General features: G+C 44.3%; 1 long non-coding RNA gene across 1 annotated transcript in view; it reads right to left on the bottom strand.

The window, feature by feature from the left end:
- Positions 1-1643: 1643 nt before the first annotated feature.
- LOC127049017 (uncharacterized) overlaps positions 1644-6000 on the bottom strand; it is a 28429-nt gene continuing 24072 nt past the window's right edge. The window contains exon 2 of the long non-coding RNA XR_007773852.1: positions 1644-2292. This is a non-coding gene — a long non-coding RNA (uncharacterized LOC127049017). The remainder of the gene's footprint in view (positions 2293-6000) is intronic.

Below are 6000 nucleotides of genomic sequence, written 5' to 3'. Positions count from 1 at the left end.
CCCTGTGAAGCATCGTTTAGCATCTCAGAAATCCCTGTGCTTCCATCCACATTTGGTGCCATATTTCAATGGTTTTTGTACTGCGTGCTCTATCTTCCCTTTCAGTTCTGCGGGAATGGATCCCAAACTGCTGAGGAATATACTGATGGGTCTCGCCAGCATGTTACGAATTGCAGTTGAGTTACTCCTTAAGCTACAAAGTGACAGTGAGGAGTCTGACAATGATGTTGACACGCATAATGCATATGACACAAGATTGCTTGTGGCATTCATGGACATGCTCACCATCATGAAACGCCGCTTTTGGGCTCGGGAAACAAGCACTGAGTGATGGGATTACATTGTCATGCAAGTCTGGGATGATGAGCAGTGGCTGCAGAACTTTTGGATGAGGAAAGCCACTTTCATGGGACTGGTTTCAGTGGTAGCTATGTAAGTCTGTATCAGCAAAAAAAACAAATAAAAAAAACATGGAGTCTTTGTGGCACCTTAGAGACTAACAAATAAATTTGTTAATCTCTAAGGTGCCACAAGGACTCCTCGGTTTTTTATGGGACTGTGTGCTGAGCTTGCCCCCACCCTGTGGTGCAAGGACACAAGAATGAGAGCTGCCCTGTCATTGGAGAAGCGTGTGGTGACTGCAGTCTGGAAGCTGGTTACTCCAAACAGCTACTGATCAGTTGCTAACCAGTTCAGAGTGGACAAGTCTACTGCTGGAATTGTGTTGATGCAAGTGTGCAAGGCCATTAACGGCATCCTGCTCAGAAGAATGTGACTCTGGGGAATGTGCATGACACTGTGGCTAGCTTTGAACAAATGGGTTTCCCTAACTGTGGAGGGCTGATAGCTGACACACACATTCCAATTCTGGCACCAGACCACCTAGCCTCTGAGTACATAAATCAGAAGGGGTATTTCTCAATGGTTTCTCCAGGTGTTTGTGGATCACTGTGAGCATTTCATGGACATTAACGCAGGCTGGTCAGGAAAGGTGCATGATGCACACATCTTTCGGAACACAGGCCTGTTCAGGAAGCTGCAAGCCAGGACTTTCGTCCTGGACCAGAAGATCACTGTAAGGGAAGCCAAAATGCCCATTGTGATCCTTTGAGACTCTGCCTATCCTTTAATGCTATGACTCATTAACCCATACACAGGGACCCTTGACAGCAGCAAGGAGCGGTTCAACAACAGGCTGAGTTGGTGCAGAATGACTGTGGAGGGTGCTTTGGGACATTTAAAGGGCTGCTAGCGCTGTCTGTATGGGAAGCTGGACCTGGCTGATGACAACATCCCTACAGTTATAGGCACATGCTGTGCCCTCCATAACATTTGTGAGGGGAAGGGTGAAAAGCTTCACTCAGGCATGGACCACTGAGGCTGAATGCCTGGAGGATGAATTTGAACAGCCAGAGACCAGGGCTATTAGAGGGGCCCAGCATGGGTCCATATGGACTAGGGATGCCTTGAGGGAGCAATTCGATGTTGAAAGCTACCAGTAATGTTTGGGGCCCTGTCCAGGAGTGAAGTGCAGTGGTTCCAATGCTAGTAGGCATCTCTGTTTGCTACATATGTTGCACTGACTAGCAGTGCCTGTTGCTTTCCCAGAGTATGCTATCTTTTACTTAATGCAATAAAGAATGTTTCCAAAACCAAAAAATTCATTTATTGAAAAGAAACAACTGCTGGGGAAACACACATAGCATGACACATCTGTGCTGTGTAGGAGGAGGGAAGGGAGCAGGGTGGGGAACAGAACAATCACAGATTTGTGTATGTCCAGTTATCATATTCAGCCTTTTGTGCCATGAAGTGAGTGCTGCACTTCAGGCTGGCTAAAATGCATGGTGATGGGGGTTGAGTGCAGTGGGTAAGGGTCTTGGTTTGTGGGCTGGGTGGTGAAGCTACAGATGTTGGAGGCAGCTGGTGGTGGTGATAAACCAGATGTTGGGGAAAGTAGTTTGGTGGTGTCATAGGGGGCACAAGAGAAAGTTTTGGGACAAGGGCTGTGGGGTGGGGGTTGGAGCACAGATCTGTTCCGTATGCAGTGCAATGAGCGCCTGCATCAAGTTCACTTGGGGAATCCATAATGCTTAGAAGCCACTCCATGGTTTGTTGCCGGTGATCCGCATTCTGCTGGCAGAGCCTCCTTTCGGTCTCCTACCACTTCTGTACTTTGTCAGTAAGGGACTGCTGCATGACTTCATGCGAAAGGTCGTTCTTGCTTCTTCCTGAGTCTTTGCAGCCTTTTGGCCATTGATAACAAGGATGGCTGGGATCTCAAGGCTGCATCTGTAAAGCCAAAATGCAACATTTAACAAGGCAGCATTGCTCTGTCTAGTGTTAACAATGATTCAGCCGAATGTATAGACAAGCACAGTGCACACAATAGCACAAACTGCCCATCTCAAAGCAAGCACACAACCCACAAGAGCCCTGATATGGTGAATAACCACAGGGATGGGGGAGGCAGACTGATTATTCCAGAGCCATACTGTCCTCTGGAGTCCAGTGCCTTGAGGAGAGCCAACTGCTGCAGGGGGGCCCTATACTCACTGTCCCCACATTTTCCACAGGATGGATTCATCCTGGAAGATATCTCGCTGCTGAGGGTGACCTGAAGCAAGGGAGGGTCTTCTGCAACAATACAGCTTCTGCCCTGGCCCTTATGCCACCTGCCTGTGTGCAGCATGTCCCCCCCCCCACAGCACAGTGGCATGGATACATTAGCCTTACTGGGACAAGGAGCACAATAGCTCTGCCAAGGAACCTGCACAAGTGGATTGCCCAACTTCTGCCTGTGACCTTTGAAGAGATTACAGACCGATTACCACGATGTGAGAGCACGTCAATGCCCTATTCCGCATCTATATATGAATACAGCCATAACCCTTCTGTCTGCAACCCTCCTTGCCCCAACAGCCTGCACTCAACTCCCTTCTCAAAATACAAGCCGCTTAATGGGCAGCTCCTCTGCTATTTGTTCTTCCCCAAGCACCGTCCACTGTGACTGGTTACCTTCCTCCTAGCTTGAAACAGCTCCTGGTTGCATGCATCTAGGGATGCCAGGTCATCCTCTGGCTCTGGGTCCCCCTCCTCCTCTGCACCCTCACTCCTGTTTTCCTCCTGCTGCCTGGTTGCACTCTGGGTTACCACAGCATCTGAAGTGTCCATAGTGCTCTTAGGAGTGGAGGTGGGGTTGCCCCCAAAATATCTTGCCAGTTCTACAAAGAGCTGGACAGGTCGTGGGGGCAGCACCGGAGCGGTTGTTTGTCTACCACAAAGCACGGGAGGCATTCCGCAGCTCCTTCACTTTAACCCTGCACTGCAGTGCGTCCTGGTCATGGCCCCTTTCTATCATGGCCTGTGATATCTGCCTGTAGGTTTTGTAATTCCTAGGGCTGGAGCGCAGCTGGGACTGGACAGCTTCCTTCCCCCTCAAAAACTGATGAGATCCAGCACCTCACCATTGCTCCATACTGGGGGAAATCATCTGGCGTGTGGAGGCATGGTCACCTGGAAAGATACTCTGAGAGCACTCCATGCCTGGCTGAGCAAACAGGAAGAGGACTTTCAAAATTCTCAGAGAATTTAAAGGGTGGGTCTGATGGTTGGTCACCTGAGGGCAGGGCAGTAGACTTTAAAGTGATGACCAGAGTGGCTAGAATAGGCATTGTGGGACACTTCCTGAAGGCCGATCAGAGTGCATTAACAGACCAGGGCATCCACACTAGCTCCACAGCTTTTCTCATGGAGGTGGATTACCAGGGGCACTCCAGGTGTGGAGTCTGGGCACACTATGTGCCTTGCCAGTGTGGACACCTCAGGAGTTAGGGTGCCTAGGGCTGATTTAATGCACTCCAACTTGTATGTTTAGCCAAGCCCTGAGTGTAAGACAAGAAAACATGTGAAGATAAGATCTGTATAGCTGAAGTATCCAAACAACCTTAACTCTTTCTTGTAGTGATGTCATGCACTAAACAGATATTTATGATAAAAGTATTTTAGAATCTGTGGGCCCAGATGAAGTTAAACTAATTTTTAAAGACACCTTTGATTTTATTCAATTTCTCTCCTCTCATGGTGTCACTATAGGGTAGAAATAGTGTTGTTTGGATGTCTTAGTTGTGCATTTCTTTTAATTAGAACTTAACACTATTTCTTTGGTTTATAATGCTTGGTTTGGCGATAATTATTTTTGCCCTTAAGTCAGTGATATGTATTCTTAAGTGCAATTCTATTTTATTGTAGCTTTTTGTCTAAAGAACAGTTGTGCCAAATAAGAAACGTGTCAGAATTCTCACTGGTGGTATGATGTAACAAAAGTAGATTGTTTCCAACCAGTAGAATGGTTGCATGTATTTTAGCTGTAGAGAAAGGGTTGTAAATTGATTGAACTACATCTGACGTCTCAGTGACTCCACTAAAGCTACCTGAGCTGTTAGCCTGACTCTGTCTAGAGTCAGTATCAGTGGTCTTCAATCTTTGGTTGCAAACCCCTAAAAGAAATTGCTAGTAGAGGTGCGGACCCCTTTGGAAGCTTTGAATAGAAATGCACATGCCTTTGGAAATCTATTGTCCATATATAGTTGGAGCCTGAAACCTGGCTGAACAGAATAAGCCTTTTGCAGATCTCCTTACACATAGTCTGCTGGCCCCAAGGGGTCCGTAGACCAGTGGCTTTCAACCAGTGGTCCATATAATAATTGTTAATAATTTAATTACATTCTAAATTCTACATTTATCATCTATGCTCAGGATTTAATGTAATTTGAATTATATGTCAAGTTTGAAGAGAGAGTTTGTATTATTCCATTGTCTTTGTCCCAAATGATCCTAACAGAATAACTCATATTTCCAAATGCAAATTAACGAATGCCCTCAAAAAAATTTGCAAAGAGCGCCTCACATGCCTGAAGGGCCACACAGGAGAAAGACTGCATACTGAACTTTGATTTCCAGAAGAGATTACGGAAGGGGCGGGAGTCAGCCTGGGCACTTGAATAGCCAGCTTGCATTTTGAATGGAAGATTTACTGAGCATGTACACTCATTTACTTTCAATTTAATATAGTCTATGGAATGTATACGTGTGAACATTGTGTAATGGTAATTGACAGTGATGCTAATTTAGTTACAAGTGTTATTTAATTGCCTCAGGTTCCCTATTCCCTTTGATAAATCCTGTTCAGTGAAATAATGGGACAATTGAAACTCTTCATTTCCTTTTATCTATTTATAAAGTTTAAATAGTCCTGGTGCAACCATAAATTAATCTACCTGTTCAATCATTTGTTTTTCTTGTGTCTTAAATATTCCATTTCCCTATAAAAGGCAGAATAGGGAATCAAGCTAATTATTCCTTTAGGCAAATGGCTAAGACTTTTTCTGTATTTTTTAAGTATATATTAGGGCTGTCAAGCAATTCAAAAAATTAATCTCGATTAACTGCACTATTAAATATGGAATACCATTTATTTAAATATTTGTGGATGTTTTCTACACTTTCAAATATATCAATTTCAATTACAACACAGAATACAAAGTCTAGAGTGCTCACTTTATTACAAATATTAGCACTGTAAAACAAAAAATAGTATTTTTCAATTCACCTCATACAAGTACTGTAGTACAATCTCTTTATCATGAAAGTTTTATTTACAATGTAGAATTATGTACAAAAAATAACTTCATTCAAAAACAAAACAATGTAAAAAACTTTAGAGCCTACAAGTCCACTCAGTCCTACATTGGCCAATCACTCAGACAAACAAGTTGGGTTACAATTTGCAGAAAATAATGCAGCCCTTTTCTTGTTTACAATGTCACCTGAAAGTGAGAATAGGTGTTCGCATGGCACTGTTGTAGCCATCGTTGCAAGATATTTACATGCCAGATATGATAAACATTCGTATGCCCCTTCATGCTTCAGCCATCATTCCAGGGGACATGCTTCCATGCTGATGATGCTTGTTAAAAGAAATAATGCATTAATTAGATT

Source organism: Gopherus flavomarginatus, chromosome 4 (genome assembly GCF_025201925.1).
Source record: "Gopherus flavomarginatus isolate rGopFla2 chromosome 4, rGopFla2.mat.asm, whole genome shotgun sequence".
Classification (NCBI taxonomy): Eukaryota; Metazoa; Chordata; order Testudines; family Testudinidae; genus Gopherus; species Gopherus flavomarginatus.
This window is presented reverse-complemented; position numbering and strand designations above follow the sequence as displayed.